This window comes from Protopterus annectens, chromosome 1.part2 (genome assembly GCF_019279795.1).
Source record: "Protopterus annectens isolate FY-2018-M chromosome 1.part2, PAN1.0, whole genome shotgun sequence".
NCBI lineage: Eukaryota > Metazoa > Chordata > Ceratodontiformes > Protopteridae > Protopterus > Protopterus annectens.
In genome coordinates, this window is record NC_056727.1 from 842908854 (window position 1) to 842936812 (window position 27959).

A 27959-nucleotide genomic window follows, 5' to 3' on the forward strand; every position below is an offset into this window, starting at 1 on the left:
CACAGCAACAGACAGCAGCCCTGCACTAACAGGCTATGACGCATTCCACAGCTGTCAATGCCAAAACATGGACCACTCCTCCACAGGTGGTATTGTCTCCATATCCATAATGGATATGCACAGCTCCAGACTTTTATCTCAACATAATGCATCAGAGGTACTCCTTGTAAAACTGACTTTGGGGAATAGTGCAATCCACACCATAGCCTGCTATTGTTCCCCAGCTATATCCCTAGACTATCAATGCACATTCCTCAACACCCTGGCATCTATGAAGGTCCAACCCAAGACTGACATAGTTGGAGACTTCAACTACCCCTCAATCACCTGGGGAAAGTAGTTACGCACAAGTACATTGGCTGAATGCTTCATGGAATTCATCACTTCCAATGGCCTGAAATGGCTCATACTGACCCCCAGTAGAAGATGCAACAACCTTGACCTGTATTGATTACTTACATATGGGACTGTTGCTCGACCACAGTTGTCAGTCCCTATCTGGTCAGATATAAATATGATATAATCAACATGGAGCTCAACATCTCACCCATACCCCCACAAAGGTAACCACCTTGTAAAACCTCTCCAATGCTGACACTGCAGTTATAAAAACAGGGGTGGATGACTTCACTGCACCCATGCCAATGGGAAATAGCTGCATGACTGTCACATCATACACATATGCACTGCACAAACATGTGCATGGGTGCATGGTACTAGCCATAGCCAACAGAAAACAGACACTGTCCTCCAAACACTGGAAGCCATTGTGATGGTCGCCTGCCATTACTAAAGTGTACAAAAGAAGGAGGACACTGTTGCAGAAAATGGTGGTGTCCCACGACTGGTGAACCCTCTTAGCCTCAAACACAACTTGGTATCCCTCTTGGAATCACCTACAGGCAGCTATGAAGGCAGATTTACAGCAGACACTGACAACAATAACAAAAGCCTTTGATAGTTATATCAATGACCTCCACAGCAATAACCACAAGTGCTGTGAGTTACTGCACAATGTTGATTCCTATCCTAACACAACAGATATTGGCCACAGGCTTGCCAACACAGTCAATGCCAGCTTTACCCTCTCTCCCCCCAAGGGGACAATCACAATGGCAGATGAATGCCAGGCACCCAGCACTGATACCATTCCTCATTGACCTGCATTGTCCACAGGCAGCATCCATGGGACCCTGACATATCCGTGGCTATGTTCTTCATGACATACAAGGAGACCTGGCACCATATCTGTGTGCCCTGGTCAGTCACAGCCTCACCTCAGGCTTTGTCCTTCTAAACTGGCACACTGCCACAGACATCTCTCTCCATAAATGGGTCGCATCTACAGACCCTGAGGATTATTGGGCTTTTAGCCTGACAAGTCTACTATGTACATGTATGGGTGCATCATCAGGGACCTGATTGACCAAGATATGAGTAATCTCCTAACTCTGGTCACCACACAGTTTGACTATGTGAATGGCAGATCATGCCTACTCAACCTGGTTGATGTCTTTGAATGAGTCATCAGGGCTGTGTATGACAGTAAGGCACTGCAAACAGCCTACCTCAATATGGTCAAGGCTTCTGATACCATTCCTCAATCAGGGATTATTGGTAAATCCAACAAACTAGGCATTAACCCCTACATCAGTGGGTGGTTTGCAAATTGATTCACAGAATACACAGTGTGACAGTGGCAAACTTCAAGTCAGACTGACAAGCAGTCACAAGTGGGGTCCCACAGGGATCAGTACTGGATAATGTCCTGTCCATCATCTACTTCTCTGGAGTCCAGCTCAACACAGAGGAACTCTGGATGACCAAGTTCACAGAGGACTGCAAGCTGGGAGGTATCATGAACTTCACAAGTGATGCAGACATCCTACAGAAAGGCCTCACTAAGGCCAATGAGTGGTGTGGAAACCATGGCCAGAAACTTAACACCACAAAATGCATCATCATCCCCTTTGGTAAAACACTCAGTTCCCAGTAAGTTCCACATCAATGGGAGCCCAATGAACACTGTAAGCATTACAAGAGATCTAGGGACACAGGTTGACAGCAACTTCTCCTTCAAGCACCACATTGCCAATGTGGTCAGGACGTTCTTCTATATGGCACATTGCATTATCAAGGGTTTTGCATCGAGGAAGACAGAGGTAATGATCTCTGTCTACTATTCCCTCATTAGACCACTCCCCAAGAGTCATGGCCCATTTGCCATATACCTCACTAGACACCTGCTACAGCTGGAAAAGCCACAGAAGCACCTCACAAAGGGGTTCCTAAGCATTAAACACACATCCTGCACAGACAACCTCAGCAGACCCAAGCTATTCTCTGTGTCATATCACCTAATTAGCAACCATCCATGCTTGACTTACAAAGCCATGTCTGACCCAGCTGGTTTAGAAATGCTACATATAAATCCATCCACACCACACACTGTAGAGACCTCTACCTCAGTATCACAATCACCCCAACATGCTGGTTGGACAGGTCCCTCACCAAGAGACTGCACATGCCCTGGAATACACTTCCCATACATGTCAGGCAGAGCACCTACCTGACACTGTTCCAGACAAGACTTGATGAGTGAATGGGTAATAGACAGTTCAACCCAAGTATCACTGCAGTGGCTATATTTGATGCAGGCACTGGGACGTAACATTGCGGTGGTACAAGGGCAGGGCCCTTCTATGTGCTATGTTTGTTAAGGCTCCTGGGCCATTACCTACTACACACTTGTGAACCTATAAAGGGAATGACATCAACAGGACTGATATAGTAGTGCAGTGGGTGTTTAACTTATCAAAATATATTGTCCTACAGACAGGCATACACTTGCCAGATGTGAGAGTAGAACCCCTACCTAACTAGTAATTTTTACCATAGTGTTATGCAGTTACTGCACATGCTACAGAGCTTACTAGGCTGAGAGTTGTCCAAAGGTGCTGATATGGGGAATGACATCAGCACATCTGATAAAGTAGGGCAGTGGATGGGAAACATATCAGAATATTTCTACTTACAAACATACATCCCCACACACACACACATTTGCCAGATACCAGAGTAGAACCTCTGCCAAACTAGACATTTTTACTATTGCACAAAGCATTTATCAAACACACTACTGACCTTACAGGGCTGATAGCTGGCCAAGGTTGCTGATAAGGGACTGACATTATCAGGGCTGATATGGTGGGGCACTGTGAAGTGTTGTGGGTGGGAACTGCATAAAACTTTTTCATCTATAAACAAATGAACATACAACTCCCTCAGTCTTGCACAAACAACTGTCACACACTTCTACATTTATTAGAACTGAGATTAGAACTTCTATCAAACTAGTTATTTGCACCACCATGTTATGCAGTTATTGCACACACCACAGAGCTTATGAGGCTGAGGCCTGATGGAAGGCACTTCTAAGATGGCTGATATCTGCAGGACTGCTAAAATAGGGAAAGGGGAAGTGTACTGGGTTTAAATGGACCCAAAAAGCTTTTATTTGTGAACACACAAAAACATTTACATTTGCCAGGACTGAGATTAGAACTCCTACCTAACTTAGTTATTTGTACTATAGTGTTATGCAGTTATCACATGTGGCTCAGAGCTTATGGGGCTAGGCTTACCAAAAGTGACTTCTATGGTGACAGACATCATCAGGACTGCTAAGGTGAGGCAATGGAAAGTGCAGTGGGTGGGGAAGGCCTGTTCATTCCTAGATCCTACTGGCATTTCTCTAAGTGTAAGACCATGCCTGGTGTGTCCTTCTAGAGTACATGTGGGACTCCATTCCAGGAATTGTACTCCAGTCCAGTTTCTTTTGTGCTATTGCCATACCTCTCAACCTGTTGGTGCAGTATATCTGGAGATAGCCTATCAAAATATGGGGACAATAGGCCATACAATGATTCTGATAATGTCTCTCAGTAATGTATGGGTTGTAAGGGTTACAGGGCTGGTTTTAGCAGACATCTGTCATATATGCCATTTGACACTGTCATGTACTGTTTCAGTACCTGGTGACATACCTTCTCAGATCATTATAGTGATTTACCAGAGGAATACAGGATATATAATGCACACACAAGGTTTATGGGCCAAATGCTACACATTTTTGCACTATCCAACTTGTTGAGGGGCGTGCCTACAAGCAATTGACTGCTGGTGCTGTGGAAATGGTCCAGCACCTTGGTGATATATTCCAGTGGCGGAATCCCTGTGCATTTATGTTCTGCCCTGGTCTGATTTCCAGTCCACAGTTGGGTAATATATGTCAGACAGCATCAGGGTGACAGGCAGACTCTAGATAGAGTTGTAGGGGATAGGATATGTGGGGTGTGTATGTCCTGGGTAGATATGTTTTCCTATAGCTACCAGTATTTTGCATTGGGCTTTCCCCAATGGTTGACTGTACTTGGAGGTTTGTGTGTGTCAGACTGTTTGACCACCTGCAGGTGTGTATTTGTCACACATATATGTATGGCCCACCTCATTTTGCTTGGATGGCCACATGTTGGGGTCAGGATGTTGCATAGGATGAGTGATCAGGGAGGGGTGTGTTACTCCCCATGGCTGTGGCCCAGGGTTCTGTGGGTGCAGACATGTTGCCATCTTCCAGGGTTAGGCCTGCCTGCAGTGAGTGCATTCCCATGTTTAAACTCCTATCCCTGCCTGTCGACTGCACAGAGTATCACAGAATGTCCACATCAATGACTCATATATCTTGGTTACCCAGACAAGTGTGGTTTTCCAGCAAAAGTGTTTTGCAAGTCACTCAGGGTTGAAGTCAGATATTACTGACAGTTGACATTGCAGTTTCAGACTTCGTACCCATCAGACATTCCATGCTACTGCAATCATTCCTTCAACTTTATTACATTATTAGAGCAGTATTTCAAATGTTTCCTTCTCTTTGGACCTTCTTCACCCCATTATTCATGGCTTTGGCCAGATTTCTGGCTTTCTGACACTGGTAGGTTTTCTCCTAGCAGTTAGCAGCATGGCCTTTCTTTGCCTTTTCTATACTGTGCTATGTTGGTGTTATGGACCTCCCTAATAGGACACTGTGGGTGATGCATAACCATTTGCCAGAGGCTTGTAGGCCAGGTGTGAAAGATGCAGGTCATCTGTAGCAAGGCAGTACATTCTGATGCTCATATGTTCCCAGGCTGCTGGCAGTAGTCAACCCTGGGATGGTACCAGAAAACTGACTGGGTGTTACTGACAATTGCTTTCTGTTTGTGTTGAGGCATCACTCTATTTGATGGTCAGATGCTGCATAAGGCTAGAGACATGTTACTGCATTTCTATGGGACTATGGGGGACACACTTGTACACAATACACATTTACAGAGACTGTGCTGATATTTGCTTAACATTTTCGTCCCATTTAGCATAGTGGTGTGCCCTATCTGTCAGACTACAAGCATAACAGTATTGACCATAGGTCAGATTGTTCTGGCATAAACATTTGTAGTTTCAGACTTCTTACCTTTCAAAGCCATATTGTCACCGCCAGGCCTGCTGTGATATCACTGTGTAAACGTCTGTAGGAGGGGATTTCATGGATATTGCCATGTGGGAGCCTTTGCCAGACATTTCTCTATGGTTTTCTACAGCTGATCTGCTAGGCAAAGCTGGGGGTGGGTATGGGACCCCTACTTTGACATCCATGCATGTGACCTATGACCCCAGTTATATGGATCATCACATATACTGCAGTGGCATTTGTCAACTAGGGTAGTACTGCATGGTGTAGGTAGGCCAGTACTGGGGATACACTTTCTGCTGCCACACAGAGTTGTCACTTGTCTGCTGCTATCCCAGTTAGCCACCCATTCCCTTGCATGCTTGATCATTACCATAGATATGCTATCAGAACATTCCACTACATTCATTTATTTTGTTAAGGAGACTGGCTTATCTTGTTCCTGAGGCTGTTGTGAGGACGGTGCTTAAGGGCTGACTATGTTGGATGCACACAGTACACTGCCGATACATGTTAAGGTATAGGTGTTGTGATGTTTGGCATTCATTTTACTGTGTGTGTGAATCAGAAAGAGAGATCAGTCCCTGGGTCTCTACAGTGTCAGTGTATGTGCTGTGCATTGCCTCTATGCCAAGGCCAGGGCATATTGGGCATGCCTCTATCTGCCTACAGGGACAGGCTCAGGATGTTCCTCCTCCGAGTCCCTCTGTGCCTATAGAGGCCTTGGCAATGGTGGGGGGCTCAGAGGCACTTCCCAATTTTGTTCCTGCTGCAGCTGTTTCCACAGGATCATATTGTGTAGCATGGCACATACTATGACCATGTGTGCACATGTGGCTGGAGACTACTGCAAGGCTGTACCAGATATGTCAAGGCAGCAGAACCGTGACTTGAGCATCCCAAACACAAGCTCTATAATGATCCTGGCTTGTGCATGTGCCTCAATATGGCGTTCTTTTGTAGGTGTATGTGCATTTCTAATGGGTGTCATCATCTACAGCTCCAATGTATAGCCAGTATCCCCCACTAAATGGCCATACAGGATGTCCCCTATGGCAAACCACTGATACAGCTGTGAGGAATGCCAGATGTTGGAGTTGTGATAGCTTCCAGGGCAACCAACACACACATTCATGATAAATCCCTAGGAATCACACACAACCTGGCAGTTGATGAAGTAGAACCCCTTGCAGTTTATGTAGACCCTACTCCAGTCACCAGGTGGTGCTTTGATGTGGATGTGCATGCAGTCTATGACACCCAGTACCTCTGGGTATTGTGCTACGTGGTGGAGGAGATGCATATTTCTGGTCCTCTCCTCATGGGTGTTGGGGAACTACATGTGCTCCTGGCATGTGTTAGCATGCCATCAAGGAAGTGGTGGAGTACCCTGGATGCAGATGCCTGTGAAACCCCCATGATGCACCCAATGGGTCTTTGGAAATTACCTGCGGCTAGAATTGTTATGGCTACACATACCTTGTTATCCACTGGTATGAGTTCCCCTCTGTTGGTTCTAGCTCTGAGTTGAGGCCAGTACAGCTCAGTCATTTGCTGAAGTATTTCTCTGTCCACCTTGTAGCACTCTACTATCTCCAGATTGTGTAGCCCCTGGTAGGTTACCCTGGGTCTGTACACTCTTCTCCTCCTCCTCCTCGGATTGCGGCTTTTGTCAGCATTATCCTCCTCTCTGTTGTCAGCCTCTAGCACATACTGATGGATCAAAGCAATGGCAGGCCCTAACATTTTTCCAGTTAAAGTTCCCCTGCATGTATACACCAATGGTGCAGAGTTTGTGGGAAAAAAACAGACTGTCAGGTGTTTCCATACTTTATACTGTTGTGCTGCTGATGCTGCCTGTATTATTGGCTGACTATGATACATTCCAGCTGCCAGCTATATTACTCATGGCTTTGCTTTGGCTACTATGAGTGTTAGAGGCATTAGTGGTAATTTGGGCATGATTGCCTTTATTCTGCTGTTGCCCTTTTTGTAATTAATTTTTACTTGCATCTCCTCCCATTTACAGCTATACAGCCACCTTGCCACTGTATTATATTTACATGGCCCATTCTGAGTCGCAAGACTCCCATAGTAGTGATTTCTACATCATTTCAAATTTACTTTGTGCTGTTGCCCTTTACTTTTATTTTACATGTCCTTCCATCTTCAGTTATGCAGACACTGCCCGCTGTATTATATTTGCATGGCCCATTCTGAGTTGTAAGTATCCCATAGTAGTGATTTCTACTTCATTTCTCCTTTATTGTATGCTGCAGCACCTTATTTTGTTTTTTACATGTCCTCCAATTGTTAGCTCTGCAACCCCCTGCCTGCTGTATTATTGCATGCTTTCATCGGCCCATTGTGGGTTGCAGACTCCCATATTGCTGATTTGTTCAGCATTTCACTTGGTCTGCTACTTCCTTTACCTTTTGCTATTTCCTGTCTCTTTGTGCCTGTGTGCTGTGTAAACATCAAAAAAATGGCTCTTTCCTGGCCATGAGCATGCTCCTCATTTCATGGAATAAGAGTAAACAGCCTTAGACACGCCCCCTCACTTAGCTGTGCTTAGCTAAGCTGAAACCAGCCAACAGACATCCAATGTTCTTACACCAAGCATGACACACTCCCTTTTCATGTTCCTTGCTTCTCCTGCCTACACTATCATGTTAGGGCACCTACACAGTTAGGTGCAGTCTGACACTTAGAAAATTTCCTGACTAAGTTGTAATTCAGTATAAGTCCCCTCATTAACATACCCCACTGCCTCCAGCCCTAGTTATTGCACTGAGCACAAACCTTCCCCTTTAGCAAACACTGTTCCCTGGTGATGTTTACTTTCTGCTGCCATTGACTATAATGGCAAAATTCAGAAAGTTGTGAATATTACTCCCCCCCCTCCATCTCTACATATTCTCCCCCCTCCCACGAGTGTACCAGTTCCCCTGCCCTCAATGGCTGAGTTCGGCCAACAGAAATAAAAGTTTATTTTTATTTTTTTAAATGGTTTTGCATGCCAGTGGCCATATATTTAGCCATTGGCATGCATAACCTCAATAATACATGCTTTCTGGAGTGCTGACATGCCTCCATTGTGTAGATTGCATAAATTTATTTGTTTAGTAACCAAATACATTTCTGCAAGTTACACTGTTCCAGCACGGAGACATGCTGCTTTTCTGGATCGCTAATCCAGCTCATTTCCATGGTTTTCACCAGCAGATGAGCTGATTAGCATAAAGCATGGCTTTCCATTCTGGAACAGTGCAGGGCCACTTGTGCACTTTAAAACGGCACGTACCTGGATCGTGAGGCGGACATTTTCCTTGCAGGAGCTGTTCCTGCATTGAAAATAAAGCATTGTGAATCCCGGGGAGAGTCAATGTGGCACACCTTACACCTTAAGACTAACAGCTGAAATACAAGTGGCTTATAAATCAGTGAAAGGAGTATGTTCCAATGAATGATTATTATACTGTTAAGACAAAGTCATGCAGCAATATACTCACCACTGCTTGTTGCAGGATAACACATCATAATTTTTATGTATATCTTAAAAAACACAATGGGGCAGGATTACCAATTCTATATGATGACTTATGTCTTTCTCTAATGTAGAAGAAATCATTTAAAAGAAACACAAAACAGAGTACACGCTTTCTTTCCAGGAGAGCAGACACAAATGAATGTGCACATTGTCTGCATTATCAGTCTGAAACCATAGGGACTTGAGGGAATTTAATATAGAATAACCTTTGTCATTTCGGAGAAGGCAACCAAGACATCACCAAGGACTCTTCTTCTTCTTCTGGCTTTTCCCGGTTAGGGTTTGGCACAGCAGATCACCTGTCTGCTCATGACTGGCAATGCAGTTGTTACGGTGCCAAGTTGCCAGCCCAGCACCCAACCTTCCACAGAAGGCACACACATGCATGCACTCATGCCTAGGACCAATTTAGAGTATCCAATCCACCTACAGCATGTCTTTGGGATGTGGGAGAAAACCTATGTGACCACAGGGAGGACATGCAGACTCCACACAGAAGGCACCCCAGCTGAGGATTGAACCAGAGAACCTCTTGCTGTGAGGCAGCAAAGCTAACGACTGCACCACCACAGCCACTCTATCACCAAGGACTTTTACTGACCATAAAAATTAACCTGACATCTCCACCTAAAGCAGAGCAGGGCAGAAATCCTCTAAGTTTCCTCAATATCAATTGGCCAGAATATCACAATTATTTATTTATTTATTGGAATGTATTAATAAGGTAAAGCACTGATTCAAGTGGAACCACTTTACATTCAGCCCCTATGGATGTCACCTGGTTTGCCCTCTGCCCTCTGAGATTTCTCAGCCTTTGTAACCACAGATTTACCTTCAAGAGAATGTAAAGATACTCCACATCTATAAATGCATCCAAAGAACATTGTGCTGTAGACCATAGCTAACCCTCAGGGAAGCCAAGAAGTCTTAACTTTATTGAAAGACAGAATGCAATATCCCACAATGAAAGCAAATCCATATTCCCAACCAAATTAATCTAAGAAATAATACTTCAGTTTCTAAGTTTGAGCTCAACTCCAGTATCATAAATCTAACTGGGTGAGAGCAGAAGCCACTTCAAAACAAACAAAAAATAAATAAATACATTTTGAGTGAATCGATGAGGATGTTTTTTTAATTTCTTTATTGAAATGTATGTACAAGAAAACCACTGACATAATATAAAGCAAATTATACAATTTCTATATCAAATTTTGCTTTATACATTATCAAAATTCAGTAAACAAACAAAAACTGATCATAGAATGTAGAATGTTCATCTTATTGATCACTGATTCAGTAGCCTTAGCTATATGGCTTATATTGTGCCAAAGAAACAGCCAGCCAACTTCCAAAGCTTTAGGACATGTTCCATGTGCCCAAAGTATCAGACAGCTCAAGGTAAGCTGACTAAAAGACAAGTTTGGCTATGAAGCCTTTCAGACCTTTAGTGCCACTGAAGGGCATGCTCTTCTGAGGCTTTCAAGGATTGACAGAAGGCTTGTGCTGTTCTTTTACTGGGTATATAAGTTCCCTTTTAGGGTAAAACTTCCATTTTCTTATTTGTGTTGCTGGCGTATCACTATCTTCTTCAGGAAAGTTATTTTAAAGCTAGGAGTGTTATGCTTTAACAGACTATCATGCGACTGTAACATACTTTTAAACAGAGAGATTGTTTTTCTTGTCAGCTTAAAAGTGGTGCAAAGTAACCGAAAACAGTTTTTTTTCCTGTGGATAAAATGTGATTATTTTACTTTTGTGGGTCTGGCATAGTGTTTTAAAGTTTTTTTCCTGTCAAATAAGAAACCTTTGTAGACTGCTAGTGCTTACTAGCATTTGCTGATTGCCTTCACTGGGAAAGAGGCACCATTTTGGGGCTTTACCATGGAACAGAATACTGACCCCATAGTCAGTCTTTCTTCCAGCCACAAAAAGAAAAAAAAATAAGCAAACTATCTTTGCCACCACATCTGGCTAGCAATTTGCCTCAGCTGCTGATGGGTAACTCTGCTGTGTCGATTTGTTGTATCTCAGGCCACTCATCTTTTACCCTGGATCCATCTGGTGTAGCATCTAGAGCCACTATGGACCAGGAGTTACCCATGTCTTCTGCAGCTGTTGGGAAAAGGAGAGCTGCTGTTTCAGTCCTGGGAGAGGAAACTGGAAATATTTCACTGTTATGCCAGAATGCTGTGCCCATCCCTGGGGAAGTTGCTTCTGCCATTAGCAACATGATTGGCCTCATTTTACCAGTCAAAAAGAGAAAAAACAAAGCATGTATCAACTCCTCCTCAACTTCTTTAGGATAGGAGTAGATTACTGGGTCCAGCCCTGTGTTTAATTCAGGCTATTGCTCCATCTTGTAAATTTGTTTCAGGTAAAAGAAAGATGGGACACCCTTTTTTCTGTAGAGATTCAATATTTTGAATCTGAATGGGAAGATACAGAGATAGATACGGTTATTTTTCCCACTCAGATTTCTGATTCAGACTAAGAGAAGAGCTCAGTTTCTGAGTCTTCCTTTGAAGGGTTCTCTTTCTCTGAGACTATTGCTAGAATGTGCCAGTGTTTTCTATGAGGGAAGACTGCGGATTCCCAGTCCCTCAGAAAATACTCTTGTATTGTTAGAAAAAAATTTCCAGGCCCTAAACCCATTCCCCTTTTTATGTCTGCTTTAGAAGGTGTTTGTATTACTGCCTGCAATTTTCTGGATAATCAGCCAGCTGTCCCTAAAAAGGCAGAAACACTCCCGGTGAACAAATGTAAATAAATAAATAAAGTTCTTTAGTCTTTTAAATTTTTATATACATTTCCAAAACCTGACCCAACAGCCTTAGCTGTAGTTGATCCCACAACTGCTAAGGATCAGTCAATTCCAATCCTTCTCTTTATGACAAGGATGGAAAACATATTGATAGGTATGTGAAAAAGGGTATACTTCTGCAAGTGTGGTTTTCAGAATATATCAAGCTCATATGTTAAAGTTTGTTCTGACTAACTGTGCAATTTAGAAATGTTTTACTAGCAGTTTTGTTTCTTATGAGGAAAATCTGCTTTATATAACTTAAGTTTCTTCTACAGCACAGGTCACTATTCATTGTTTGCAGTGCCTGTATGGTTCTGTTGAGACTTTGTCCAGGGTATGGCCACTGGTACTATCTTGAGGAGGTTTTGCATGACTGCATTCTCAGAACCTCTCAGATGATGTTAAAATGAGATTTTAAGTTCACTCTTGAATATAGATTTAATGTTTGTCTCCTCATCTGCAGAGATGATCACAAAGAGTGAAGAAAGGGGCAAGCTTATCCAGGGAATGTCTTAGATTTTTCAGCCCTCCTTTTTCAACTTTTCCAAGAGATTTTCTATTTTCTCATCTATTTTTGACAAAAAGCAGACTAAACAGTATCAACAAAATACAGGTAGATATACATTTAAAAAGAAAGGGCAAGAGAGTTCCAAAAAGATGCTTCAAATCTCCAAGAACCAAGGACAGTCCAGCAAGTCTGAATAACTGTTCAGGAGACCTTGTGACCCCTCCAACTTTGAACTCTTTTTTCTTCCAGAAAGTCTGAACTTTCATTTTTTTTCTTAGGTGATATTCATCAGGGTTACATATGGTAATGGGGGAAAGTTCCTCCTTTCCAGAGGGGGGTCATTCTTCATCCTCCAGATTAGACTCTTGTTTTTAGCAGTTATTTATCACATGCTGTTCAAAGGAGTGATAGAACCAGTTTGTCCTTCCCAGGTTGTGAAGGGTTTTTATTCAAGGATGTCCCTAGTGCCAAAAAAATAGAAAATTCTTGGAGGCCAGCTCTGGATCTTTCTTTTCTAAACCTGTTTGTGATAGTGCCCAACTTCAAAATGATGACACTTCACAACATGTTACTTCATCTTTGTCTTTCAAGTTTCCTTGTAAAACTAGACTTAAAAGGTACTTCTCGTCACATTACTATTCATACAGACTTCAGACATTTCTCAATGCTCTATGTGTCTGGATTGCATTATCAGTTACCAAATGCCTTATCCTTTGTACTATCCACTGCACCAAGAGTGTTCACAAAGTGTTTAGCTCACCTTACAGCTCATTATGTTTGATATACCCCAGCAATAATTAACTTCATTTTAGTGCATGGATGATAGGGTTTTAATTGTCTTTAGTCCCCTGTTTACTGAGAACATGCAGCAGGTACTAATGGAAGCAAAAAAGCCTGATACTAGAAAATCATATATTAGCAAATGAAAATGGTTTTCTAGTTGGTGCCAACAGCATAACCGGCACCCATTTAAGGCTACTTGTCTGGTTTTACAATATATGTGTGAATTACTATCCTATGTGCTTTCTCATTCTCTAATGAAGTTAATTTATTGGCCATTTCAGTATGTCTACCCATGGAATCTCCTCTTTCAATGCAGTCTCATGCCAACATTTTCTGAAAGGGATTTTAAATAAGAAGCTTCCATGAAAACTGGTGGTCCCTCCTTGGGATCTTAATTTTGTATTAGAGAAACTTAAACTTGCTCCATTTGAACCAGCTAACCTGGTTGACTAGGCAGTCTTAACATGGAAAACAGTTTTACTGATTGCTCTGACCTCGGCAAGTAAAGTATCTGAGTTGCAAGCTCTTATGGTGAGTCAACTCTATATCATTTTCCACAGGGACAGGGTTTCTTTGATAGCTAATCCTTCTTCTATGCCTTTATGCCTAAAGTGGTATCTGAAGTTACCTTAAGCCAAACTATCCAGCTTCCAGCTTTTTCTCCTGAACCTAAAAATGAGGGAGAAAGGATACTTCATACTTTGGATATCCACAGACAAGTAAAGTGCTATTTTTGACAGAACTAAATCTTTCAGATCTTTGGATCAATTATCCATTTTTTGTGAAGGTAAAAAGAAATGTCAACCTGTGTAAAAACAGACTATTTCCAAATGGTTGTCTGATGCTAAAAAAACTATTTCAGGCAGAGTCAAGGCTCACTCTACCAGAACCTTGGCTTCATCTATGGCTTTTTGAAAAGGGTTGTATTCCAGAAGTATTCCAGAAGCTGGTATGTGGTCCTCTGCATATACTTTCACAAAGCACTGTAAGGTCAATTCCTCCTCTAAGTCCAGACTAGCCTTTGCTAGGACCATTCTCCAGAGGCTCATGAACTGTTCTTCTTCCACCGTAATCTACCCGTATAGCTAAGTCTATTGTATCATTGATCAATATGATGACCATACTACAGTTGGGTAAGTAAATTTACCATAACAGTAGATGTTCAAATGATCACTGCTGCAGTAGATGCTCCCTCTCTCTACACCTCTGTTTTTTTTTTTTTTTTTTTTGGTGTGCTTTCTATTCCAAAGTATGGACATCTGCTTTTTATTGTCCCTAGCTTTGTATTTCATGGATCAGCCTCCATTTCTGTGTTGGCATGAAAGCTCTGAAGGGCTTCATGCCCAAATGTGTCTTTTAGTCAGTTCAGCTTTAGCTGACTGATGGTTTTAGTGTTTGGAAGGTTCCCTGAATCTTTGGAAGCTGGCTGGCTGTTATATCCTTGACATGATATAACCCATATAGCTAAAGCTACTTCAGCAGTGACCATTTGAACATCTGCAGTTATGGTCAGCTTACTTACACAACTGTACTTTAATATTTTTCTACTAATGACTTCACTTTTATCTAGTCATTGTGTTTTGTGGTTATCCTGTTTGTTTTCATCCTGATAGTAGACATTTCATTATGACACACAGTGTGGATAGGCCATGGGTAACTTCCCAGACAGAGGATGGATAGTACAAGTCCAGGATGCTCATAGGCATGAATTCAGGCATTGGACTGGGGGTGAGTTGTAGTGCTGGTAGAGCAGGACATGGGGCACTATGATAACTGTCAGAATAACACTAAGGCTGGGAGAAAAGGTTACGTTTTAATATTTAACGATGACCATGCACATTATACCTTTATCATCCATATAAGAGGCAGTAATCTTTGGCATTATAAAATTATTTCTTCACAAGATTGCTGTTCCCCTTTTCTTTAAAGCTAGAACTTGTTAGAACTATATATTCCTTCTTTGTATTTAGTCTGTTAATATCATCTTGCAATAAATGAGTCTCCTGTAGAAAGTCAATGGTGTTTCGTGCATTTTTAAATACTTAAAAGAAAATTATCTCTCTTATTGCCACTGATGAGGCCATTTACATTTAAAGGAATACATTTTAAAAGAAGGCATCTTATATCAGTTGCATACATCTTGCTCTTACTAGTTGTTATTCTTTGATCTCCATAATAATCCAAGTCCTCAAAATAATGTCTGTATGAAAACAAAATGAATGTTATTACCTGAAAGGTCACATTATTTGTCTGAAATCTCAGTTTATTTGAGATAGACAAAAAAAAAAGGACTTACCCCAGTATTCATGAATGAAAATTTTCCATGCATGAACAGTGTTGCATGAACGCTCTAACACTGTTCCTGCACGGGTGTCCGTGCAGTATACTAATCACCTCATTTGCTGGTGAAGACCATGCAAATGAGGTGAATTAGTGATTCACCAACCTGGCAGGTCTCCATGCAGGAATAGTGGTAGTTGTAGAAATGTATTTGTTACTAAACGAATACATTTCTGCAAAAAACACAACGGAGGCATGTCATCTCTCAATAAAGCATGTATTAGAGCAGTTATGCATGCCAATGGCCAAGTATATGGCCATTGGCATGCAAAACCACTGCCTATGAATAAAAATTAAACTTTTATTTTTGTTGCCCGATTTCAGCCATTGAATGTGTGGGAAGCGGCATGTGAATGGAGTGGGGGGGGGGCAGAAAATAAAAAAGGAGGAAAACATAAGTATTACGGAAATCTGCATTCTGCCATGATAGTCAATGGCATGCAGAAAGTAAACAATGGCAGGGAACAGTGGTTGCTAAGGGGGAAGGCTCATGTGTAGTGCAGTAACTAGGGATTAAGGCAGTGGGGTATGTTAATGAGGGGACTTATAGTGAATCATAAATTTCTTCTAAGTATCACACTGCACCTAACCGTGAAGGTGCTCTAACACTGCCATGTAGACAAGAGGAGCAACTAATATGAAAAGGGGGTGCGTCATGCTTGCTGTAAGCACATTGGAGCTCTATTGGCCAGGTTTGTGCTTAGCTAAGTATAACTAAGCGAGGGTGTATGTCTGAGGCTTTATAGTCTTATTCTATGAACTGAGGAGCATGTTCGGGGCCAGGGGAGGGCCATTTCTTGCATTTTACACTAGCTAAACGGGTCTGGGTGGTGCACCGGGGATTAAACAGGAAGGACACAGGAAAAGTAAAAGGAAATAGCAGAACAAGGGAAAGGCAGTATAAACAGAAATATGGGATACTGCAACACACGATGGGCCACTGAAAGCACTCATTAATACAGCTGGCAGGTGGCTGCATAGCTGAAAATGGGAGGAGATGTAAAAAATAAATAAATAAAGGGCAACAGCACAATAAAGGAGAAATGAAGTAGAAATCACTAATATGGGACTCTTGCAATTCACAATGGGCCAGGTAAAGCAAACAATAATACAGCTGGCAGGTGGCTGCATAGCTGAAAATGGGAGGAGATGTAAAAAAAAAAATTAAAGTGCAACAGCACAATAAAGGAGAAATCAAGTAGCAATCACTAATATGGGACTCTTGCAACTTACAATGGGAAGGCAAAGCACATAATAATACAGCTGACAGGTGGCTGCATACCTGAAAGTGGGAGGAGATGTAAGTAAAAAATAATTAAAAAAAGGCAACAGCAGAATCAAGGCAATCATACACAAATTACCAGTAATGCCGCTAACACTCACAGTGGTCAAATCAAAGCCATGAGTAATATAGGTGGCAGCTAGAATGTATCATAGTCAGCCAATAATACAGGCAACATCTGCAGCACCACAGTATAAAGTATGGAAACACCTTACAGTCTGTTTTTTCCCATAAACTCTGCACCATTGGTGTATACATGTGGGGGAATTTTAACTGGAAAAATGTTAGGGCCTGCCATTGCTTTGATCCATCAGTATGTGCTAGAGGCTGAGGGCAGAGAGGAGGATAATGCTGACAACCACCACAGACCAAGGAGGAGGAGAAGAGTGTCCAGACCCAAGGTAACCTACCAGGGACTACATTATCTGGAGATAGTAGAGCACTACAAGGTGGAAAGAGACATACTTCAGCAACTCACCGACCTGTGCCAGCCTCTACTCAGAGCTAGAGCCAACAAAGGGGAACCCATCCCAGTGGATACCAAGGTATGTGTAGCCTTATGAATTCTAGCTACAGGTACTTTTCAAAGACCTACTGGGGACATCGTGAGGGTCTCACAGGCATCTGCATCCAGGGTACTCCACCAGTTCCTGGATGCCATGCTACCACAAGCCGGTGAGCACATTTACTTTCCCAACACCCATGAGGAGAGGATCAGCAATATGCATCTCTTCCACCATGTAGCAAAATACCTGGAGGTACTGGGTGCCATAGACTGCACGCATATCCACATCAAAGTACCACCCAGTGAACAGGGCAGGGTCTACATAAACCACAAGGACTTCACTCCATCAACTGCCAGGTCATGTGCAATGCCCAGGGCATTATCATGAATGTGTGTGCTGGCAGCCCTGGAAGCTATCACGACTTCCACATCTGGCATTCATCACAGCTGTACCAGGCATTTGCCAGTGGGGGCATCCTGTATGGCCATCTGGTGGCTGATTCTGGCTATGCATTGGAGGCGTCGATGATGACATCCATCAGAAATGCGCACACACCCACAAAAGAATGCCATAATGAGCCACAAACACAAACGAGAATCATTACAGAGTGTTTGGGATGCTCAAGTCACAGTTCCGCTGCCTTGACACATCTGGTGGAGCCTTGCAGTACTCTCCAGCTACATATGTACACATGTTCATAGTATGTGCTGTGCTACACAGTATGATCCTGTGGAAGCAGCTGCAGCAGGAACAGCACAGAGAAGGGCCACACAGCCTACCAACATTGCCAAGGTCCCCACAGGCACAGAGGGACTCACAGGAGGAGGCCCCTGAGCCTGCTCCCATAGGCAGACAGAAACATGCCCAGTATGCTCAGACCTTGGCAAAGAGACAATGCATGGCACACACACTGGCACTGTAGGGATACCAGGGACTGACATCTCTCTCTGACTTGCACACACAATAAGATGGATGACACACACATCGCATTACCTGTAACTTGCCATGTATAGGCAGAGTACTGTGTGCATCCAACATAGGTGGCCCTCAAGCACTGTCTTCATAACTGCCACAAGCACAATTTAAGTCAGTCTTCTTAACAATAAATGAATGGAATAGTATGTTCTGCTAGAATATATATGGTAATGCTGCATGCATGCAAGGGAATGGGGTGGCCTACTGGGATAGCAGCACACAACAGAGAGATATGTGGGCCACCAGGAAATATCTGGCCAAAGCTGGCCTCCACACACTATGCAGTAGTACCCAAGGTGGCAAATCCCACTGCAGTATAGGTGTGGGGACAACTACATGGGGGGCCATAGGTCACAGGCATGGCTATCAGGGTAGGGGTTTTATAACCACACCTCACACCCACACAGTAAGTCAGCTGTAGAAAACCACAGATAAATGTCTGGTAATGGCACAAAAATGGTGGCAATGTTGAATTAAGCCCCTAAAGACTCTTACAGTGATAGCACAGCAGGACTCACAGTTACAGCAAGGCTATGAAGGGTAAGAAGACTGAAACTCAAATGTATGCCATTACAATCTGACCTGTGCTCTTTACTGATATGCATCTAGTCCCCAAGACAAGTACAATAGTATGGTAAATGAAAACAAAATGTAAATCAAATACCAGCACTGTCTGTGCAAATGTGTACAGTTGACAGGTGCGCTCACCTCCCATATACCCACAGAAATGCAATAACATCTATGTCTGCAGGGAAATAGCAGCATAGCACGCATTGGCAGGGCCATACCAATACATATGAAAACATGTTGCCTGTCCACAATATGCAGGGGTCAATGAACTCTGTGTATGTGTGGTTAATACTGTCTGGATCTGGCCAGCATGTTTTCATGGCAGTCGTCTTGTACTGCCCTAGGTACAATGCTACCTGTGACAGGGCGTGTGCAGATAACTGCAGTGCCAACTGTTATGAATGTCAGTGACACCCATTGCTCTGCCACTGACATACGTGGAAGTCAAGTGCCATGTGGAATATACTACAAATATTACTGACATCTTGAAGGATGTGTAGCAGAGGTGTCAAGGCTTCTGTGAATATAAGTGCTGTGTGGTACTGTTGTCATTGGTCATTCTCAATAATACTTTTTCTCATGTTTGCTTTTACAAATAATGGACATGCCTGCACAGTTGAATGCACTCTGTACCCACACCCATAACTCCCAACCTCTGCCAGCAAGATGTCTGGACAAGGCCAGAAAGAAAAGTGGAACAAAGGCACAATGATAGGCATGTGTTGTAAATATCACCCTTACATACTAGAAAGTTGATTGGCTGAGGGGTTTGCAGTAGCAGAAATGGTCTGAAGGTTATGTATTCTGAAACAGTAATGTCTGTATTATTTTGTAACATCACAATTCAATTATATGTAACTAACTTGCCATAAAAAAATGTGTACATAGAAAGAATGAAACCTCTAGCCAAACACCTGGACAACCTGCCAAAAAATGTACAGGTCAATGCACACACAAGGATATGACATCTCAGGTTAAAAATATACCACACAAGCATGAGATCCCCAACCAGTATAATACCAGGTTACTGGACAGTTTACACAGACGTGTGTCATTACTATGCTGCCTGTAGCCACACCTCAGAAAGGACCCATTTGGGCAAGAATTTACATAGCTGCCCTCATAATATTGGTCTATGCATCATACAACTAGTATTCCTCTGGTAAACCACTGTGATGATCTGAGCATGTCTGGCACTAGGTAATGACACAATACATTGCAGTTTCAGACTACAGATATGTCAGAAAATGTCTGCTAAACAAAACAAGTATCATGAGGAAACTCCTGTTTATTCCTGAGAGGTATGGCTGTAGCACACAATACCCTGGACTGGAGTACACCTATCTCTGGAATGGAGTCCCTCCCTAAATATAGAAGGTCACACTGGGCATGTTCTTACACTTAGAGAATCACAGGACAGGATGGAACTCACATAGGAATATATGACTGTATTGTGTTTATATGTCCATGCCTACAGACAGCTATGTAACCTCAACTGCCCCCCCACACACACACACACATCAAGCAGGATTACCCTCAGCTAGCTGTAGGTAGCCCATATGTGATATATCTGCATCTGTTGCACCAGATACACACACATATATATATGGGCACCAAATAAAATATGTCAAGCATGCACACACATAGATGTGGGGAACTGAGAGACAGACAGTGATACAGAGAGAGACACAGGGGGACACAGACACAGTGAGTTACACACATGGATACCCTGAATGGCATACAGTGAAGTCCTGCTGTGGACAGTGGCATCCCAATTGTAAACAGTTGCATGTGCTAGCATAAAAGGTGAGCCCCACTGTGTAACAGTACTGAGGTTGAGTTTATAATATCACATCACCTGCTTGTGTTTGTGTGTGTGTGTGTGTGTGTGTGTGTGTGTGTGTGTGTGTGTGCGTGCGTGTGTGTGTGTGTGTGTGTGTGTGTGTGTGTGTGTGTGTGTCCATAGATCCAAGTTTTAGGAGACTCTTCCCACTCAGTACGCTTCACATTGCCCTATTTCACAAGATCTGCTGCTGTCATTCACCTTAGAAGTACCATTAGACACTGATCACTCCTATAAGCTCTGTAGTGTGTGTGATAACTGTGTAACACTGTAGTACAAATAACTAGATAGGAATGGGTTCTAATCTCAATACTGACAAATCTGTGTGATAGTTGTGCATGTAAGTGTGTGTGTGTGTGTGTGTGTGTGTGTGTGTGTGTGTGTGTGTGCTTGTTTTTTGTAGGTGAAACAGTTTTAGGCCATTCCAACCCACAACAGTTCCCAGTGCCCCGTTTATCAGTCCTGCTGATGTCATTCCTCTTATTATTACTTTTGGCCAGTTGTCAGCCCAGTAAGTTCTGTAGTGTGCGTGATAACTGCGTAACACTATAGTACAAATCACTTGATAGACAGGGGTTCTAATCTCAGCTATGGCAAATGAGTGTGTGTGTATGTAACAAGAAGTATTTTGATAAGTCTCACATCCACTGGCCTACTTTACCAAGCCTGCTGATGTCATTCCCCTTATCAGCATCTTTGGCCAGTTGTTAGCCTTGGCAAGGTCTGTAGCATGTGGAGTAACTGTGGAACACTATAATACAAACAGCCAGATAGTCAGGGGTTCTACTCTCAGATTTGCTAAATGTGTGTGGGCTACGCATGTGTGTGTAAGTTTGTAAGAAGAGGTATTTTGATAAGTTTCCCAACCACTGGCCTAATTTATCAGTCATGCTGATGTCACACCTCTTATAGGTACATAAATATGTACTAGGCTAATGGCCTTACAAGCCTAGCCCATAGACGTGCCCTACAATTGTGCCACCTGATGTTAGTTCCCAGTGCCCCCATCAAGTAGAGCCACCGGAGTGATCCCTGGGGTGAACTTTCTATTACCCATCCACTCATAAAGGCCTCTTTGCAACAGGGTTATCTAGGTGCTTTGCTTGACATGTATGGAAAGTGTATTCCAGGACATTTGCAGTCTCTTGGTGAGGAATCTGTCTCCCCAGCATGTTGTGTTGATTCTAGTAATGAGGTCAAGGTCCCTGCAGTGTGTGGTGCAGAGAGATCGGGATGTGTTTAGATGTAGCATTTGTAAAAGAGCTGGGTCAGACATGGCTTTGCAAGTCAAGCAGAGACTACCTCTAAGGAGGTGGAGATGGAGTCTTTTGAGTCTGTGTAGGACATGTGTTGAATGCCTAGGATCCTCATTGTGATGTACTTCTGTGGCCTCTCCAGCTGTTGCAGGTGTCTACTGAGGTACATGCCAAATGGGCCATTATACTTGGAGATTGGTCTAATGAGGGAAGAGTACACAAAGACAATGACCTCTTTCTTCCTGGAAGCAAAATCCTTGGTAATGACATGTCCCACATAGAAGGATTTCCTGACCACAGGTGGTTAAAGGAGAGGTTGCTGTCAACCTGTGTCCCCAGATCTCTAATAAGGCCTACAGTGTTCAGTGGGCTCCCATCGATGTGGTACTTAGTGGGAACTGAGATTTTTTACCAAAGGAGCTGATGATGCGTTTTGTGGTGTTAAGCTTTAGGCCATGGTTTCAACACCAGTCAGTGGTATCAGTGAGGCCTTTCTGTAGAATGTCTGCATCACTTGTGGAGCTAATGATGCCTTCCAACTTGCAGTTGTCAGTGAACTTGGTCAGCCAGAGTTCCTTTGTGTTGGCCTGGACTCCTGAGAAGTAGATGCTGAACAAGAGAGTACCTAGGACTGATCCCCTGTGGGACTCCACTTGTGACTGTCTGGCAGTCTGACTTGGGGCTTGCTACTTCCAAACTATGTGCTCTGTCTGTGAGCTGATTTGCAACCCCCCTAGTGATATAGAGGTTAATGCCTAGTTTGGTGTGTTCATCCCTAATTCCTGACTGAGGAATGGTATCAAGAGCCTTGGCCAGATTGATATAGGCTGGATGCAGTGCTTTACTGTCATACACAGCCCTGGTGACTGACTCAAAGAAGCCAAACAGGTTGAGTAGGCATGATCTCCCTTTCACAAAGCCAAACTGTGTGGTGTCCAGAGTTAGGAGATTGTCTATCTCATTGTCGATCAGAGTCCTGCTGATGTGCTCCATAGCTGTACATATCAGACAACTAAGGCTAATGGACTGTTAATTCCCGGGATCTGTAGTTGCCATACCTTTATGGAGAGGAATGATTATAGCACTATGTCATTTGGGAATCACAAATCCTGAGGAGAGGCTGTGACTGAACAGAGCACAGAGATGTTGTGCCAGGTTTCTCTGTAGTTCATATAAACACATCCTGGCATTATTTGGGGTCCCATGGAAGCTGTCTGTGGACAATGCAGGTGTAACCTAGGTTGAGTACTCCTGGGTCCCTGGTATTCCTCTGCCATTCTAACTGTTCCCATAGGGGGGAGAGAGGTGAAGCTGGCACTGAATGTGTTGGCAAGAATCTTGGCAATATCTGTTGGCACAGTATAGGAGGTAGCGTTGTGTAGTACCTCAGAGCACATCTGGGTATTGGTGTAGAGTTTCTTGATATAACTAGCAAAGGATTTGTGATTGTTGTCAGTGTCTGCTACAATTCTGCCATCATACGCAGCTTTAGATGATTCCATGAGGGATCGCAAGTTGTTGGTGAGGCTAATGAGGGTGTTTTACCATTCTCGGGACTCCACCTTTTTCTGCAACAGTTTCTTCCTTCTGTTGTACAGGTTATTAATGGCAGGGGGCCACAAGATTGGCCTCCATTGTTTGTAGTTGAGTTTCATGGTTTTGTTGGGTATGGCAAGTTCCATGCATTGATGTACATCTTTATACAGTGCATTTGTGTATGATTTGTCAGTCATGCATGCATTTTTCATTGGCATGGGTGCTGTGAAGTTAGCCATCTCTGTTTTTTATGAATCCAAAGTCAGCTTTGGAGAAGCTATTCAAGGTGGTTAACTTTGGAGGGGGTGTGGGTGAGATGAGGGTTTCCATGATGATTACTCTATGATGGATCTGACCATTTACCAATTGACTACTGTCAAGCAATGTTCCCATATGTTAGTAATCAACACAAGTCAAGGATGCTGCTTCCTCTACTGGGTGTCACAATGAGCTGATCCAGGCCATTGAAACTGATGTATTCTAGGAAGTGTTGGGCCAGTGTATTGGTGCAAGAGTATTTATCCCACTTTATGGAGGGCTAGTTGAACTCTCCTAGTATGTGAGTGTTGGGTTGGACCTTGATAGATTCCAGGGTGTTGAGTAATGTGAATTGAGAGTCTTGGGACATGGATGTGGACCTATAGCAGGCTATGACCTGGATTGCACTATTACCCAATGTCAGTTGCACCTGGCATATCTCAGATGCATTATACTGGGATACTACTCTGGATGTGTACATATCTGTTATCAATATGGAGACACCACCTTTGGAGCTGTGGCCCATGTTTTGGGGCTGACAGGTGTGGAATGAGTTGTAGGCTGGTTGTGCAGGGGTGGTGTCTGCTGCTGTAAAACAGGTCTTCATTACAGCATAAATGTCAATGTTCACCGCTTTGAGGAGTGCTGCGAGTGGCTGCATCTCCAGATGTAGATGTCTAGTGTTGAGCAGCATGACCCTCAGATTGCATATATGTGTAGCTGTTATGGTGGTAATTTGATTTGAAACAGTGCCTAAAAAGCCACTATAGGGGTGGCAAGACACTTAGTCAGTACCCGGAAACCCAGGGGTGACAGATGCAGGCCATCTGTGGCAAGCCATCGCAGTCTGTCAATCTTTCCATCCCAAGCAGACAGATACTGGATCTTATGAGAGTGACACAAGACACATAAGCCAAGTGTTGAAGTCATTCATTTGTTGTTTGTATTGCGGTATCATTCAGGGTGACAATAGTATACTGCTCAGGGCTACTGCCATACCTGCCTGGCCCACATAATCTGAGAGCTCTACCATGTCTCTTCTCATATAGTCCATGGATGTGCATCTCAGGTCATAGGTTCATAGGTTCATAGGTAGGTACTAGGCTATTGACCCTAGGGCCAATATAAGCCTAGCCAAAAAGGTTCCCTGGCTTTCGCCACCCAAGAAAATTATTTTCCTGTGCCCCTGTCGAGTAGAGCCACAGAAATGATCCCCGGGGTGAATTTCCTATATCCCATCCAATCATCAAGATTTTTCTTGAAGAGTGCTAATGAGGAGCTCTGTTTGACATAGATTAGGTAGTCTGTTCCAGAGTATGGGAAGTCTCTGGGACAGGAATCTATCCTTCTAGCATGTTCTGTTTATTGTGGTGACAAAGTTTAGGTCCCTACAGCGTGTAGTTCAGAAGGATTGGGATTTAAGTGGAGCATGTCCAACAGCTCTGGGTTTGACATAGCTTTGTATGTTCGGCAGAGATCACCTCTGAGTAGGTGATATGCGACGGAGTAAAGCTGGAGTTTTTTGAGACAGTCTGCACAGGGTATCTGTTTGAGGCCAGTAATCCTCTTTGTGAAGTATTTCTGTGGCATCTCCAGTTGTTGTAGATGTCTTGTGAGGTACATAGCAAAAGGGGAGCTGTACTCTATAATGGGTCTAATGAGTGATGAGTAGAGGGGAACAATGACCTCTTTTTTTCTGGATGAGAAACCTTTTGTGATGAGGTGTGCCACGTAGAAGGATTTCCTGACCACTGTGGTGATGTGATTATCAAAGGAGAGACTACATGCATGCACAATGACAGAGTGATACTTGTAGTTGTGGAGTGACGTGACTGGGTGTGTTATGTGTTGGATTCTGGCACCTGATAGAAAGCTGGCTGTTACCTCCTCCATGTTCAAACTAGTGAGTGGGAAATCTGTGTGCCTCACAATTGAGTCAACTATGATTACTGTATCAAGCAAGGTGGGTCTTTGGGATTTAGGTTGAGGGACACACTGTGTAGGTGAGATATGTGTCCTGTGGTTTGTGCTGTGTTGTGGTGGTCAAATGGGTGTCTGTCTTGGTGGTCTCCACTGTTTTGGTAAATGTCTATTGAGTGCCACTGTGAAGGTGGGTGTGTGGCTATTGTTTGTATGTCAGAGCTGTGATCGTGTGTGTTCTGGAGGGGTATGTATTCCATGTGGTGTGTTGCAGGTGTTGCCCTTCTCATCTTGACCAGCTAGTCCAGTCTTCAATGGAGACTGCACATCTTTCAATTTGATGATATGGGGGTATCTCTCACAAGTCTGAGTGTTGGGAGGTCAGAGGAGAGGGCTGTCTGTGTACATGAGGCAGTTGTAACACTGCTTCAGAATGCCCAAATGCACCAGGTCAATGGGCAAAAGCACAGAGAACTGCACTTTAATCATGCCAGGAGGGATGATCATAACTACTAAGTACTGGAACCAATTCTGTGAGGAATGACTACTGCTGATGGCTCTCAGGTGTGCTAGAATACCTGATAAATAAACCTGTTGAACTGCAAAGCTATTAAGCTATTGGAAGTGCAGGAAAGAAGGAACTAGCAAGATCTAAGGAGAAAAGTTGAAGGCATACTTTCTGGCACCTGTAACAGTTTACCTCAGCTGTGCAGTTATCAGCATCTTTGGCCAATTGTCAGCCCAGTAAGCTCTGTAGCACATGCAATAACTGCGTAACACTGTAATACAAATAACTAGATAGGCATGGGTTCTAATCTCAGTAATGGCAAGTGAGTGTGTGTGTGTGAGAATCATATGCTATCTGGGTTATAAAATTTTGATTTGTATACCACCCTGTAAACATCCCATCACCCTACTTTACTAAGCCCGTTGATGTCATTCACCTTAGAAGTACCTTGGGAGTAGAAGAAATCATGTAAGCTCTGTGGTGTGTCTGATAACTGCATAACACTATAGTAGAACTAACAAGATAGGTAGGGGTTCTAATCACAATACTGGCAACTGTTTGTGTGAGTGTGTGAGAATCATATACTGTGAGAGTTATACCATTTTGATTTGTGTACCACCCTGTAAATGTCCCATCACCCTACTTTACTAGGCCTGCTGATGTCATTCACCTTAGAAGTGCCTTGGGACTAAAAGGAATCATGTAAGCTCCATGGCTCATCTGATAACTGCGTAACATTATAATATAAATCACTAGATAGATAGAGGCTCTAATCTCACTACTGGCAACTGTGTGTCTTTGGGTGAAGATCATATCCTGTTTGGATGATATCATTTTGATTGGTTTACCATCCACGCCTATTACCACCTCCCGATGGCATTACTTTATATAGTGTGGTAATGGCATCTGCCTCATGTGCAGCATGTTAAACCACTGTGCAGGTCATACCAGTCCTCTGTACAGATGTCTATGGAATATCCAGATATTTAGGTTAATAGGTTCATAGGTATGTACTAGGCTTATGGCCCTGGAGACTTTACAAGCCTAGCCTATATGATTACCCTGGAATCGTGACACTCAACATTAGTTCCCAGTGCCTCAATTGAGTAGAGCCACTGGAGTGATCCCAGGGGTGTATTTTCTATTTCCCATCCATACATCAAGATTTCTCTTGAAGAGGGCCAGTGAGGTGCTCTGTTTGACATGTATGGGAAGTCTATTCCATAGCATGGTCAGTGTCTGGGCTATGAACCTGTCCCTCCAGCATGTTCTGTTGATTGTTGCAATGAGGTTGAGGTCTCAGGAGTGTGTTGTGTAGAGGGGTTGGGATTTCTTTAGCTGTAGCATTTCTAACAGAACTGGGTCAGACATAACTTTGTAAGTCAAGCAGAGATTGCCTCAAAGTAGGTGATATGAGACAGAGAATAGTTGGAGTTTTTTCAGTTTGTCCATACAGGACAACTGTTTAAGGCCTAGGATCATATTTGTGAGGTACTTTTCTGGCCTCTCCAGTGGTTACATGTGTCTAGTGAGGTACATGCCAAATGGGGCATTATACTCAATTGGCCTAATGGAGGAAGAGTAGACAGATACAATGACCCTTTTCTTCCTGGATGCAAAACTGTTAGTAATGAGATGTGCCACATAGAAGGACTTTCTGACCACAGTGGCAATATGGTGGTCAAAGGGTCTATATTACATTATTGAATACTTACAACATTGAACATTATGAGGTCGACACCATATGTTCTAAGTTGTAAATATTCAAAAATTAAAGTGGAAATCTCCGTAGAAAAGATTTCCATTTACTGC